Source organism: Amblyomma americanum, chromosome 9 (genome assembly GCF_052857255.1).
Source record: "Amblyomma americanum isolate KBUSLIRL-KWMA chromosome 9, ASM5285725v1, whole genome shotgun sequence".
NCBI lineage: Eukaryota > Metazoa > Arthropoda > Arachnida > Ixodida > Ixodidae > Amblyomma > Amblyomma americanum.
The window spans coordinates 4,852,799-4,869,144 of NC_135505.1; the positions used below are offsets into that span (position 1 = coordinate 4,852,799).

General features: G+C 44.2%; 1 protein-coding gene and 1 non-coding gene across 4 annotated transcripts in view; one reads left to right on the forward strand and one right to left on the reverse strand.

The window, feature by feature from the left end:
• Positions 1-16,346, reverse strand: part of LOC144103810 (trypsin alpha-like) — a 609,247-nt gene that overhangs the window by 44,072 nt on the left and 548,829 nt on the right. The window lies entirely within an intron of this gene.
• TRNAS-UGA (transfer RNA serine (anticodon UGA)) lies at positions 7,426-7,499 on the forward strand. The gene has a single exon. It is a non-coding gene; the product is annotated as a tRNA-Ser (tRNA).

The window sequence follows — 16,346 nt, forward strand, 5'->3', positions numbered from 1 at the left end:
GGGGGGGCGGTTTGCGCCAGCATTTTTCCGGGGGTGGGGGGGGGGCGCTAGTTTCCAACTTCTTGCACTCAGATCGTATTTCTGACAAACGCTTCAATTTCAGGACGTTATAAATGTAAAGCACATTGATTCTGAGCTCGTTCGCTTCATGCCCAGCCTTAAAGCGCTTAATTTCAGTAACTTAAACCAATCATGTCCCAGCAGAAATTGTTGACTGAGATCTGTTCATGAGCATGATTACTAGCATTGAAACAGTATGAACAAACTTTTTTAATGCAGTCGATCACTGCTCATCTGTACATCTTAATATATATATATATATATATATATATATATATATATATATATATATATATATATATATATATATATATATATATATATATATATATATATATAATGTTGCCCATTTTAATTTAGGTTTTTTTATATGCATTATAAATACGCTTTTGAACAACCAAATATGAAAATATTAACAAAAAGCATGTAAATTTAATTACATTTAAATAAAAGATGGAATAAACAGACAAATAACTAAAAAACTCGAGGGTCTGCCCCCGCTCGAAAAAAACTTCCGGAGTCCCAGCAGAACAGCACGTCTCTGTGATAGACAACATACCCAAAGAACTTCCAGCTTATGCAACTAATGAGTTGGACCTTGGAGGGCTTTTTACAACCGTCAGTATCATTTGACAATCTTGTCAACGTCCGGGAAAGCAAACTTGCGTTCAGCTGAAGCTACGGCAGAGATCGTACAGTCAATTGGTGATATGTGCAAAAAATTGGTTGTTCTGAGCATTCTGTTGCGCTGACAGCATCAGGTCTACGTTTTTATTGCCTCACAAGGATTCACTTTTTGCTTAAGAGTATGGGGATAGTGAGAAGAAACGGAAATTTGTGTGTTGTTAATCACATTCTGCAAATGTCCCCCCCCCCCCCCCCGCGAGGTGAAAATTTCTTAATAGGATTCTGCTTTCTAATGGTTTCATCTGGTCCCAGAAGGAAGCCGTAGACTTGGTTGGTTGCTGGTTGAAACGGTCCCTGTAGGGCGCCCGATGGTGTTTTGATTGGATCTACTGGTCCCAGAAGAAAGCCTTCTGGTTTGAGCTGGGGTCTGCTGGTCCCAGAAGGGAGCCAATTCTGGTTTGCTGCTTATATGTTGCTAAATGTTGTTAAATGTTGAAATGTTGAAACGATATCATGGCCAGATGTGTTGCTTCACTGTCTGGAATCGTCGGAGATTGCTTACATATGAGCGTCAAGATGGCATACATGCTACAGGTTCGCAAGCGGCGACAAAAACTGGTTTGTGCTTTGGGGCGCCTTCAGCCAATGCGATTGCAGTTGCGAGGTCCTACGGCACGCATTACAACGTGCTATTCTCGCCGTAGTGGCCGCGTTTCGATGGCGCGCAACGCACAGAGTCAGTGCACGTTGAAGAAACCCAGGTGGTTGAAATCATGCCGAAACCTTCAACTACAGCGTCGCTCGCATCCTGGGCAACGTCTCGAAATGTGCATGCACAAAACGCGCTTCACTCCAGCTACGCAATGCAAACTGGGCTGGTGAAGCAGCATATTTCACGGTAATAATGATGCGAGCTGACGAAACATTATTTAATGGTAAATATTCATTCTTTGACACTCGCAAAAAACGCGCGGTAAGCGAGACAGGCTCATTTTCGCCTCAGTGGTAAAAATTTAACCTACGCGCAAGGCTCATTTCGGCTGCGCGCCTTACCGCGCCTTAGTGTTCCTGTATATGCTCCCGCAGGGAGCAGAGTTGCGCGAAGGTCCGCCATTTTGTTCCAAGCTGTGCGGGAAAGCAGCTCCTCGAGCACACAGGCTCTGGGATCATGATGGGGCTGGCGTTGTAGAGCAGTTCGCTTTTTTTAAAGCTTAGAAACGGCGCCAGATTGCAGGTATCCTTTTTTCGTTTTACTGTCTCAGTGCTCAGGGATCGATGCTAAGCCCATCATACTTCGTTGAAAAAAACGCTGGAAAAATAATCTGATTTGCCGAAAATATCATACAGCATCACAGAAAGATCGCGGAATGATAGTGATAGCTCGCAGTAGAGATATTAATGGCGCAGAATTGCTTGGAAATGAAAAAAACTGCGTGAGTTGTGCGATGAAGAGAAGTTTGGTAATGCATCTCCCTGCAAAACCACATTGAAATACATTATTCCATTGGGTTGCGACCACCGATGTTGCACGAAGCTTGTGGAACCACGCTGCATAAGATGTGAATGGGGGCAGTCTAAAACAATGCATTTTGCAAGCAAGTAAATCTAACCAATCAAAGGCGCAGATACTGCAAACTCGCGCGTTTATCTTTCACAAATATACAATTTGTTTCTCTGACTTCTAGCCCTCCACTGAATTTTTCCTATGCCATGGTCATCTTTTCAAGCCAAACACATCACGTGCCGTACTTCTTTAACATCCGAAAGTTAGAGAAGCTTGCTTTAAGTCATTGCAGCTTAATTGTGGTAAACGGGTTCCCAAGGATCTCGAAAAGTGATGTGTATCTCTTTCTGGTGCTGTTATTTGCTCGTTTTTCCCTAAGCCCTATTGAGTTTTCTCTTGACCTACTTGAATTATATGTACCTTCTCTGCATTCTGAAATATCTTTGTTTTGGACTGCTGTATGCTTTTACTCAAGGAAAAAACTTATCTGAATATACAATTTTGCTTTCAAGTATTCCATTCTATTTTTGTTCCCCTCTCCTCCAGTGTTAACGTCCTTGTCAGTGCAACCTTAAAGGTATTCTTAACAAATAAAATAGTTAAATAGCCGAGGCAAAGCTTGTTCACTGCGTAAAAAGCTTTGCCGCTTTCGGTACGGTTCTTGCAGTTTGACGCACTGCACCCCGTCATAGTTGGAGGCTGCCGTCACTGCACACTATCAAAATATATACAACTGGAGCGCATGGAAAAGGAAGGAACAAACCGCAGCCGACCGCACCGGACGCGTCCGATCACGATGGCAGCCGAGAGGGTACTGGGGCTGGCGAGGAACCGGCGTAGCGCCTGGAAAGTCGGCTCCTCCACTTCAATATGGAACAAACGTCGTCAGCAGAATCACGTGACGGCCGCTCGGCGAATGGCGTCAAGAGCGGCGCGAGGAAAACAGTCGCGCAACTCTGCTCCCTGCGATATACAGGAACATTACCGCGCCTCTGCCGTCAGCGCCGCCACACGGCATCGGCGCGCTGCGGGGCCATGCTTCCCCGGCCTGCTTTCACACCTGCCCCTCTAGCCACCTTACCGGTGGTAACCACCTTAAGGGGGAAATGTGAGGACCGCGCCGTGCCGGGCGAAGCCCTTGGGGAGGAAAGCGGCAGATGGCGCTGCAGCACGCTTACACGTCAGAACTAAGAACGAAAACCACGCAAAGGACGATACACAGGGAAGAAGTAGACAGGACGAGCGCGGACTTGCAACTGTTTATTGAAACACATCTTCCTTCCATCACCAACCCTACGCATGCGCAACAAGCAAACTCTATCTTATCGAGTTCAAGAACTTCAGCTCCTTCTTGTACAGATAGACCGAAGCCTCGCTTACACACTTCTCGGGCCCATATCTATCAATCTGCCAGGCTTCGATGACCTCACGTGTTTTCTGGTCTTTGGCCCTTCCGATTATCTTTGTACGCTCAAAGAGTGGCGTGCATAAGACAGTGTTTGGGCAAATGCATGCAAACACTGTCTTTCTTGTGACAATAAATGCACGCCACTCTTTGAGCGTACAAAGATAATCGGAAGGGCCAAAGACCAGAAAACACGTGAGGTCATCGAAGCCTGGCAGATTGATAGATATGGGCCCGAGAAGTGTGTAAGCGAGGCCTCGGTCTATCTGTACAAGAAGGAGCTGAAGTTCTTGAACTCGATAAGATAGAGTTTGCTTGTTGCGCATGCGTAGGGTTGGTGATGGAAGGAAGATGTGTTTCAATAAACAGTTGCTAGTCCGCGCTCGTCCTGTCTACTTCTTCCCTGTGTATCGTCCTTTGCGTGGTTTTCGTTCTTAGTTCATGGATTACCAACTAGCCCCCCATCGTACACTCCTTCAATTACACGTCAGCTTCTGCGTCTTCAGCGAACGTAATGCGCACTTTGCACACGACGGCCATGGTATTTGTTTGATCGTGCTTATATGGAGTTATCCAACAGAATGAGATTGTGAAATATAATCTGCTTTTTTGAACACAGCTGAAATTAATATTAATTTGGCTCTCAATTCAGAAATGTCAAGAGATAGCAGTCTTACCGATTCCATGCTTCATCTCGCATCAGTGTTGTTTCGAAACTAGTTGATTTTTGCTAAACACCACACATTTGAATGCACAACAGTTCTGAAGCACAAGCTTTATTTTGCTAAATAAACAGGCCTTGGAGATTGGGAAAGTAAAACCAAATTATGTGCTGGCACTTGGAAACGAATCTTATTTCAAGTACCTGTAAATGACTCGCCTCAGTTTCTAATGCTTCTTTCGTTCGCGAGACGACTCCCTCTCTTTGTTGAGAGATTTTGCAAAAAAAAATGGAGGCGGGTTATTAAAGAAAAATTGGTGATTTGGGTGGTAATATCCAACCCATGAAGTGCACAGCCTACCAAGACATTTTTTTAGACACGACGTAAGTCCATCAAGGCTGTCATGATGCAATTTGTTGTTGCTAAACCACATAGAAAATGTAAGTTCGAGTGCGTCAACAAATGAATAAAGTTCCTGGGACGGGTACAGCAGGTTACCGTTGTTACAGAATTTTGTGAATGTAAGCAGTTCTTTGTCAGCATTCTCCCGATCCACAAGGAGCTGATCAAAGCACTCGTTGCAACTAGTTTTGAGAATAGTCTTTCTGGCAACGTACCCTGCCATATAAAATACCAGTCTGCTGTCGCTTGTTTTTTCGTGGTACAGATGGTCAGACAGAAGCTCAGATTTCTTCAGCACTTCGGAAGCATCTTCTATCTGTCCTCTATCAAGAAGTGCGTCCACTTCACCACCTATCTCCTTCCCATCCAACAAAAACTTCAGGGTGCCTCCTTCACAGTTGTGCACTCTTTGGCGCTTTCACTAAGTTGTAAAAACTTACGAAATTAACGGTAATGAGGAACTGGGTTGCGTTAGGGCGATCATTACACCACAAACAGTTCTTCTATGCTGTCTTGGTAAAAGCGGCTTTTCTGCAAATACTTGTATCTAAGCTGTCATGGACATACTTCAGGATATCCAGTGTCGAATGAAGAGTAAATCTCAGGCCCTCAGCAGTGCTTGCCGACAAAAAACCCACTTTGGAAGGTTCCAAAGACGTTTCCCATTTGTTCAGGTATTCAATAAAATCCTGAATGGTTTTTTCTTGAACGGAACCAAGTCTGAGAGCTTCTGATGGAACACGTGCTGTCATTGCACTCATCAGCTTCGCCATAACACGGACAAATGCCTCAGTTGGTGCTGGATCGCCCCAGCTCCTTCTAATTTCATCCCTGTAAAAGTAAAGGCCACGAACCACTTCTGGGCTGAAAAGCTGAAATGGCAAGTTTACCCTCATTTTCTCAAAATTATTGGGCTTGACGTGGCATGTAGTAATTCTCGGCATAACCATCAGAGTGACTGCGCATTTATCTTCTTCGTGTGCCACTCTGATGTGCTCAACGTAGACAGCACCACATGATCTGGAGTTTTGTATAAAGCCTTCAGGAAACCATTCCTTACGCATTTCACCAAATGTGGGAAATCAGAAATAAAAAAAGACGTCTTTCTTTGTCAACGGGATGAGGAACAGACGGCTTCACGAAGATGGAGAAACCAGATATGCAAAACATGCGCCACATAGAGCGGTTCCATGAAGCCCCATCAGCTGTAATGAAATGTACCTTTAGGCCAGCGAGTATGTTTTTGCAGGCTAGTTGGTGCCTAAGCATTCTGGGTTTTTTTGCGCAAAAGACACGACACAAAAGAAACGAGGTGGACAGGACAAGCGCTTACTAACAACTCAGGTGTTTATTGATGGAACATTTGCTTAAATACAGCAGCTGCTCTTATCAAACAAGAAGAGGGAAAGAAGAGCCTTCGCATACATATATATCAGATCAGCACAGATCCCTTCATCGCACGAGAGAAGGCATGTCTCGAGCTCTAATTCTGCGCAAGATAACTGATTTCGTTTTTTGAGAGCACAATTGAAGGATTGCTGACACACGAGTTACCCGATTTTCCTATCTCATTAGCCTCAATTATCTCTCTTCCAAGTTGTGTCTTGCACCGGCGCAGTACTGACGTTTTTTCGAGCGCGGGAGTGCAGTTGCGGCAATTCCGAATATGGTCAATCATTTTGCTACCTGACTTGTTCTTGACATATCTTGCGTGCTCCCTCAGCCTTTCATTAAGGCACCTGCCAGTTTGGCCAATGTACTGCTTACCACAGGCAAGTGGTATCGAGTACACAACGCTCTTTTTACAGGTCACGAATCGCTGCTGGTGCCGCTTCGAACAAGCGACGGCCGCATCCTCCGCATTCACTCTCTTGCAAATCCTGGAGAGTTTTTCAGGAGCGTTAAAAACCACTCTAACACCAGCCCTAGCACCGATCTTCTTAATATTATGCGAAATTCCGTGAATGTACGGAATAACCGCCAATTTCGTCCGGTCAATCTGACCGGGTATGCTGGCTGGTTTCTTCAGCAGGTTCTCGGCAGTTGATGCCAGCAAGGCCGGCTGGCAGCCTGCGCTCGAAAGGCGCTGCAACTGGATGTCAAAGCTGCGTCCTACCAAATGCAGGCAGGACTTGCTCAGAGCGTTGGAAAGGCACGATTTCACAATGCCTCGTTTTACGGCTTTGGAGTGTGCCGAGCTGAAGGGAAGCAGGGGCTTGTTGCCTCTGGGCTCAAAGGCCCAACATACGTGCTCACTTGAAAAATGAAGCCCTATATCTAAAAACCTGATGAAATTAGCTTCCGGTAACTCGTGCGTCAATTCTAATGGTGCTAGGCACTCTGAAAACGTCGTTAGATGCTTATGTACACAAGCAGAAAAAGATTCTTTGTCACAATCCACGAACACAATGAAATCATCAACAAATCTAAAAAGCTTTAAAGCGTTAGTGTCGCGAAGGCAGTCATGCAGCACCTTGTCACGTGTCGCTAAAAAGATGTCACTAAGACATGGTGCTAAGCAGGATCCAATGCATATTCCTTGTTTCTGAATGAATGTCATATCTTTCCACTGCGCATACGTGGAAGTCAGGTACATTGTTAACAGTTCGATGAAGTTGTCAACCGTTAAACCTGCATTATTCTGGAAGGCTATTGCACCATGGCTGTCAATACAATCGCGGACATTTTTTAAGAGACAATCGTGAGGTATGGAATAATACAAATCCTTTATATCTACTGACAGGAGAGCAGGAGATTGGACAGCCGTCGCCGTAGCTCAGTTGGTAAGAGCACCGGACGTGATATTCGGAGGTCGTGGGTTCGGATCCCACCGGCGGCATGGTTGTTTTTTCTGCTGCTTTATAAGTAATTTTCTTTAAGCGATTTATTATTCTAAAGTATTATTATCCCACTGATAAGCATAACACATTAAAAAAAATAAAAAAAATTAACGTTCCCCTATGCACCTTGGTTTCGGTGACTGTTGGCTCCCTTCATAAATTTGTCAAACGGGCCCCTCCTTTCCTTTAACTTATCTGCTAACACACACACACACACACACACACACACACACACACACACACACACACACACACACACACACACACACACACACACACACACACACACACACACACACACACACACACACACACACACACACACACACACACACACACACACACACACACACACACACACACACACACACATATATATATATATATATATATATATATATATATATATATATATATATATATATATATATATATATATATATATATATATATATATATATATATATATATATATACACTGTTTGTTCGTGTTTCAAATCTGCCGCCACACCACTTTATCGCTTTGTTCGCGACGCAAGACGCGACTAGATTTATCTCCATTGATCACAGCAAGGCAGAGCTGATTCTAGGTTGTTCCGAAATGTTTTATGGCGTCTTCGGCTGGTCGCTTTGATGCTCCAAATCAGAGCAACCCAGGAGCAAACCAATCTGCGGGCGGGTCGTGATCCGAGCCGGAGGCACGGCGCGGCAGCCGAACACAAGGGTGCATTTCGGAGCGGCCCAGAGGGCCGGAAACGCTCGACAGCAGCGCCAACATTTCGCGGTTTCGCCGCTCAGCAACAAGCAACATGGCGTCCGTTTACGGTGGCGGGGATTCGGGTCCGTCTACGGCAGAAGAGCTACTGTACGCAATGCTGGACGTTAAGTTTACAGCGACTGCAATGCATTCATTTTAAACTCCACACGAGTTGCTTTGATGCAAACGTGCAAGCACGAGTGGTGGCACCAAATTTCTTATGTGTAGCAACAACTCGCTGTGGCATGCCGCGTTGGCGCCTAAATGGTGGGCTATTTTCAAGAAAGATTTTCTGCGCGGGCCACATACGGAAGGTTAATTTATATCTAAACCCCAGTCCCATATGCTTGCGTTTGGATGAATCATTTTCGCTCTCTTCCTACTTTGCCGCTGTTCGCTTGCGCTTCCACTTGCATGCTCTGTACCACGTTATATGCAGGCGTGTTTCGTCAAGCTCTCTGCTTTTCATTTTGCGTTGATACTCCTCAATGACGTGGCAAATTAGGGTCTTCACAACAAACTGATTGCTGATAGATACAGTTGTCAGCGTTAAACATAAATTACAAAATAATACTTATCTAGCGGTTACAGTGACAAGAAGAGCGTTGTGTGGGAAAGCTAATGACCCCGCTTGTATTTCTTCGGCAGCATCTAATTTTCGTTTGCTTTCGCTTTATTTTTCCTTATCTGCTCACCCAGTTTATTTACGCGCATGAAAATATATTTGCAAATAAAAACATCGTGCTATTGCCTTAAAAAGTGGCCACATTGTGTCGTTCACATCGCTGAAAAAATGTATCACATTTGTTTTCTTCAGCTGTATTGATATCAACTTATAGGCATATTTATAGGTCGGGACCAATTAATGCTGCTCTTCCTCACACACTGATGTTGGTAAAGATAGAACACGGTGTGGGTGAGGGTCGCATTGAACGATCATATGATGACTCTCCTGCCTTCTTTATGTTCTCTGAGGTAGCCAGCCAAGCACATCTGATGAGCCTCAGTACTCAAGCCCAGAGGAGCATGGACAGCCAAGTAGCATGGATACTCCACCAAATGGTGTGCTGAAGCGTCTGCGTGGTCTAGCCTGTTTCCATGGACTTCATTTGCTAATATGGAGATGGTGGACTATTCCAAATGCAGCACTAGTGTCCCCTTCACCACGTTTACTTCTTCGTCTATTTGTGTCTATTTGTGTTATCTATTGTATTAGGCATCTAGTTCCACTACAGGTTAGAAGACAATTATACTTTGCCCTTGTTCATGGATGAATGGATAGGTGGGTGTATGAATACGGCTGAACCCTTTAAATCGGGTGGTGGCTCAAGCCGCCTAGCCATGTCTTGTGAAATTTTACTCCTGTCTTGCTTTTAGCCACCAATCATGTAACCTTTGCTTGGTTACTTCTACCCGCTTAAAATCTACTTTCTCTTCACTATCCTTAAACCCCACTGCCTTGGGTAAATAAGACCCGCTGCTTTCAACTGTAGGGTGAAGCCCTTTACAGAAAAGTATCAAGTGTTCAGCCGTTTCCTCCTCCTCTCCGCACGCAATGCACAACGTGTCAATCTCGTGGTACCTGAGTCTATACGTCTTAGCCCGCAAAACTCCAGTCCTGGCCTCAAATAACATAGAGCTTCCCCTGCAATTATCATAGATATTTTCTTTGGAAATTTCCTGTTTAAAGGTCCGGTATGTTCCCAGTGCCGATTCTGTCAGCATCCCTGTTTTACACAGAGCTCTCTCTCTGTTTCTTTAACCTTTTTCTTAACCGATAATTGCTTATTTGCGCCCTTACTGCTGTCCAGATATTTGCTTGTCAATTTTGTGGTTCGCTTTCTCCATTTCGTGTCAACAATCTTTATATTTCATGCTTACATTCACAGCGCAAAGACAAACACGGACTTGAGGGGAGACACCACAAAGCGCCGATTTCAACAACGTTTATTGCTGCGCGCAGCGACTACATATAGCATACAGCGGGCATGCGCTGGCGCATGAATCCTGACGCATGAAGAGGCTGTGAACGAATTCATCAGATTTCTTGATCTGGGCATTTATTTTTCTGCTGACCATGTATGTTGGGCTTATGAACCGCGAGGAAACAAACCTGTCCTTCCTTTTGGTTCAGCCCACTCAAAACTAGTCAAACGGGCAATTGTAAAATCTTGCTTTTGCAGTGCTGTTACGAAATCATGCGAGCATCGACTGGATTATGCGTTTTCTAGCCAGGTGACCCGGTTGAGCGGCTCTGGCTACCCGTGTTCACTCTTGTTATCGGTTGCCGAGAACATGCTCAAAGAAAGCAGGGAAGTAGTGCCGGACACCGTTGGGACTGACACAAATTGGAAGAAAAATGTGGCGGTACTACCGTACATGCACACCGTCGCCCACCAGCTCAAAAAAATAGCGAAAAGAGCAGGTGTGCATGTGGTGTTTTCCGCACCAGAGAAGCTGTCGAAACTGTGCAAGAGGGCAAATTCCACCATTACTGGCAGCGATTCCTGCACTGTTAGGCACAGGCAACGTTTTGTAGAGTGCGCAAAAAACGTAGTGTACTCTACACCTTTGCCCTGCGGCCGAGCCTACGTTGGCCAAACTGGCAGATGTCTAAACGAGAGGCTCATGGAACACAGCAAGAGTGCCATCGGGGCATCCCGTCATCTAGGCATACACTGCCGTGATTGCCAACAGTGTAAGTAACGTAGTCCTTTTTTGGGAAAAACCACAGTTATTCATAAGTATGTCAGCAGAACTGCCAGGGAGATAGCAGAGGCTGGTGAGATTGCAGAAAAAGGAGATTATTGTGTCAGCACCCCTTCGGTGTTGTTAGGTGATAAAGAACGTCGGGTCTTAGGAATTTCCAACTAGGGTATCATGGTTCTTGTTCTTGTTTGCGTCCTGACTTTTAGGTTTTAGCTTTATGTTGTCTTCCTTGTACCTGTGATGATGTGTTTCCTTTGCGGGTTGGCGCTGCTACCAGTCTCACATGACTTTCCTTTTCGTTGCTGCGCATGCCCGCTGTATGCTATATGTAGTCGCTGCGCGCAGCAATAAGCGTTGTTGAAGTCGGCGTTTTGTGGTGTCTCCCCTCAAGTCCGTGTTTGTCCTTGCGCTGTGAATGTAAGCATGAAGTACCAACTCGCCCAGCAACTGATTTTAAGCAATCTTTATACGCAGGCATCTGAAAACTTTCCTAGCCCACTGCGTTTCCCCCATTTTTCTCAATCGTTCCTCAAATGCTATGTTACTGCTAGCCTCTCTGCTCTCGAAAAACGCCCATCCCATATCACCCTGTACCCCCAGTTTCGGTGTATTGCCATGTGCTCCCAAAGCAAATCTCCCTACTCCCCGTTGGTTAATTTCTAACCTTGCTAGAACATCTGGTCTCATGCACAGGACCGCATTACCGAAAGTCAGGCTAGGAACCATCACCCCTTTCCAGATCCCTCTTACCACTTCATACCTATTGTAATTCCACAGTGCCCTATTTTTCATGACAACTGCATTCCTACTATCTTTATTCATTACATATTTTTCATGCTCTGTCAGATGCTCAGCACTGTTATTTATCCACACCCCAAGATACTTGTACTCATCCACTACCTCTAGCATGAACTCCTGTATTCTATGCTCGCCGCCCTCATTAAATATCATGACTGCAGATTTTTTCTTACTATACTTGAAACCTAATCTATCTCCCTCTGTACCGCTAATGTCTATCAACTTCTGCAAGTCTTTCTTGTTGTCAGCCATTAGCACTATATCATCCGCGTATATTAGTCTCGGTAATGTCTGTTTAATCCATTCCCCTTGCTTGAAAAAAGAAAGGTTGAAGCCTAGACCGCTCCCCTCTAGCTTGGTTTCGTACCCTTGCAGGTACTACATGAACAACAAAGGGGACAGAGGACATCCTTGCCTAAGCCCCCGCTGTATCTCTACAGGCCCTGATACATTTTTTCCCATTTTATGAGCACTCTGTTACCTTTATATATATCTTTTAAAAGATTAATTACTCCATCTTTCTCATACATTGTGCCCAGTATGTCCCACAAATACTCCTGAATGACATTGTCATAGGCTCTTTTAATATCCAGAAATGCTAGCCATAGGGGCCTGTGTTCCTTTTTAGCAATCTCTATACACTGCGTCCCATCTTGTATACTGCAACCTGGTGTGGGGAACTTGCAACAAAACCGATTCGTATAAATTGGTTTCTCTTCAGAAAAGAGCTCTACGCTCATTATGTTCAAGCCCAGTTGTCGAAAATAATCTTTCCGAAACATTTCATATTCGCAATCTCTTTCATTCCTACAATTTGAGTTTTGCTGTTCACAATTTTTATAAAGTAAAACATAATTTCAGGTCGTTCCAAAATGCTTATAATTCAAGAAATGTTACGTATGGTTTACGTGCGGTCGCCTTATCCACATAAGACCTAGAACAAACTATGGAAAACAAACTATAGATAACCAAATTGTAACATTGTGTAATGCTTATCAGTCTCCAATTAAGATCGCCGTAGAAAGTCATAGCGTATCTAGTTTAAGAAAAAAACTGAAGATTCTTTTTCCTGTATGAATTCAGCTAACTATGTATATTTTGTCTTTTGCGTTGCTTCCTTTACTGCAGAGTGTGCATATCGTGTTTTCTGCCAATTGCTGTTTATTATCTGTGCATCGTTTTTTCAGTGTTTGCTATTTCTATCGTATAACTTTTGTTGCTTGTTTTGAAAGTGTTTTTTTTTCATGCGGCCACTGTTCGATGTATTATTATTCGGGGTGTAGGCCTCGTCAGGAGGTTTGCCTCGTCTCTCTCCGTTTGCCACACCTCGAGGGCATATTGTATTATGTGGCCAAATAAAAATACTACTAATACTTATTTAATATTTTCCGTGGCCATTTTAGAGCAGTTAGGCTTTGTGCGCTTAAAACGTTGTGCATTGGATGGAGTACTGTGAAGCCGCTGTGCACGAAATCATTTTTATTGCACTGCAGTAGCTGGCATTAAGTAGCTGTTCAATTTCTGCGTCATTGTTTTGCCGAGGCCCGCAAGTACACCCAAATGTATTAGTATTCTGTTTGTTTTCCACACAGCGCCCTGGACCTCTGGAAACGAAGTACCTCCTTGATAAATATGCGCTGTATACGCCAAAAGTGGGTCCACTGATGAGGTTCCGGACAAAGCGCACCATGTACGAGCAGATTGCTCGTGAGATAGAGGAGGTCCTTGGAACCAAGCGCACTGCAATACAGTGTGAAACTCGATTTAAAACTGTAGCTAAAAGAAAGAAGAGCGAAGAGATGGTCAACAAAGCGTCGGGACAAGCTTCCTGTCGGCCAACTTTCGAAGAGGAATTTTCCGCTATAAGGGCCATTGATGATAGCTTGGAATCCGAGGTGCTACGAGGCATTGGAAATGTCCGTTACAAAAACACAGCAACACACGTGCAAAGTTCATCCCATAGTAGCCAGGGCTCTGCAGAGCTTGATATTGCATCTGAGGATTTTTTAGCCTAGGATCTGTGTCAAAGTAATTTGGAGGAACCAGATACAGTCAGGCCATGCAAAAAGCGCAAAGATAGAAGCATGCGGCCAAGTACTTCACGAGCAAAGCACATGGATTTATTTTTTGAGAAAATAAGAGAAATTGTTCAAGAAAAAGAAGCCGAAAAGGGAGAAAGAGAGAAGAGAGAAGAACGACATAAGAAATTGCTTAGGGCACATGCAGAGCACATGGAAGCGCTGAAGAAAATTTTGCATCACGAAGACTGAGAAGACATCATCACATCTTGTCAATGTTTACACTACTAGTCTACTATTATAATAGTCAGCATATTTATCAATATTTTATTTATTGCTGTTAAGTAGCAGCTGTGTTACTTTATCTTTTTCTTGTTTACACAGAGTTGCGGAGCAGTTCACAGCTGTTTATAACTTTTCCATCCACAACTATATGTTACGAATTCCTACTTTATTTTTTACAGCTTGTTTTGTTTGTGTTTGGAGCACAATTGAATATTGTCGTTTCACCTCTGTAATAAAGTACTGTGAAGCAGAAAGTGAGTTGTTTGAAAACAGCCACGAATAATACACTGTAACTGCATTGCTAAGAATGAAACAGCCAGGTGCAATTTATTGACTGCAATTTCTAAGCTCATAGTGTGAAGGCAAATGTAAAGAGCAGAATATAACAGCTTGCACAAAATAAGATGACACTGAACTCAAAAATAAAAGTGATAAAGTAATGCCTTAATGAATGTAAAGAGAAAGCCACAGCTCTGTACAGTTGTAAACAAGGGGAGCATTTCCTAGTTCGCATCATGCTGCACCCTCATTCTAGCACGTCTTAGGAGGAGGCCGGCTAGCTTCTCTCGTTTCTGCTCCCCCAGATGACGTAGCACACTTTCACGTGTCGTCTGACCCGCTGTACATTGCTCAGGGTCCACTTCATTTTGCCATGAGTGCTGGGCAAAGTGTAGTGCTCTTTCTACCACCTCCTCCTCCTCTGTTAACAGATCATCTGTAGAGTCTCCAGCATCAATGCAAATATTGTGTGAGAGAGAGAGAGAGAATATTTAATGAAGAAACAGAGAATTTAGCCGGCGTTTCAATATCGCTGGCATGCTACTCTGCGTAGGGAGGGGAATTTGGGAGATAAAGACTGAAGGAGAGCAGCGTGGAAGAGGTGGAAAAAAAAACGAAGATAAAATGCAGCCATGAAATGGGTACTAAGGATGCAGTGGCGAGTATTGATGTAACCTATGGAATGATGGAGTGCATAGTCCGACGAATGGGCTGACGAAGTTCACTGCAAGAAGAATGCATGAAGGTAACCTGCAAGTGAATTTAGAGCTTATCGAGATGTCCAATGTCTTTTAAATATGTAAAAAGAAAGTTCATTGCAAATCTCTGTTGCCTGAAGCAGGCTAAGGGGCCTAAAACTTTGTCCATTGTTAGGGGCACTGGGCAGAGCTTCTGCATGCAATGTTCATAGTACGCACGCTCGTTAGCATACGCAGGGCACTCAAGCAGGATATGTTCCACAGTTTCTATCGAAGCAGAGTTGACACAATGCGGACTGTTCATTTGTCCAAAACGGTATCGCAGGCCATTTGTATATGCAGCATTCAGACGAAGTCGGTGATAGTGTTTCGAGTTGTCGAGGAATTCTGGGTGAGAGTCTTGATCTAAGATGTGGGTCGATTGAGTGAAGAAATTGGTACTGATGTGTCGGCAAACTCCAAAGCCGATACGTTTCTTCGTACGCAAAACTTTTAGCCATTTGGGACGCATCAGTTTCCGTGAGAAAACTTCGAATGTATCTTTGATGTTGATGGCCCTTACGGGCCGCTTCATCTGCTATTTCATTAGCCATAATGCCACAGTGAGCAGGTACCCACTGAAATGTTATGCAGTGGCCTGCGGCAATAGCTAAATGATGGATATACCCAATGTCCAGGGAAACTGGCTGGTGATTCGTTTTCTTCGGCAGGTTGGCCAGGATCTGCAGAGATGCTTTTGAATCGGTGAAGATAACCCAACGGCCGGCGGTTCGGCGCAGGATGTAAGAAACAGCTTCCTTAATGCTGTGAAGCTCAGCTGTTGTAGAGGAGGTCCGCCGCTGCAGCCGGTAAGAAAGGGCATGGCCTGTTGAGGGCACATAAAGGCCACAAGAAGTTTCTTTAGTAGTTGTGAAGGACGCAGCATGCTATCATAAGCTGTGTTATCTTGTCAATCGTGGTTAGCTTAATGTATCTGAGTTACCGAGACCTCTGTTTTAACAGCCCAAACGCATTTTCTATTTTTATTCTCGTGGCTGTGTGGCGGTTATTGTAAGCAATTTTTGCTGCAGTAAGGTTGCCATAGTCTCTATATGGGGTGATCAAATACTCCCTGACAGGGTAAGCCGCATCACCGAGCAGATGATATTTGTTTACTTCACAAATTTTTGGAAGATCACTACTGATAGAGGATAGCCTTAGCACTCTAGCATCGTGAATTTTTTCAGACGTGCCAGTGAACACATCTTCAAATCTTGAATTTGCATCACATATGCCTTGCATTAGTGAGAGACACCTGGTCGT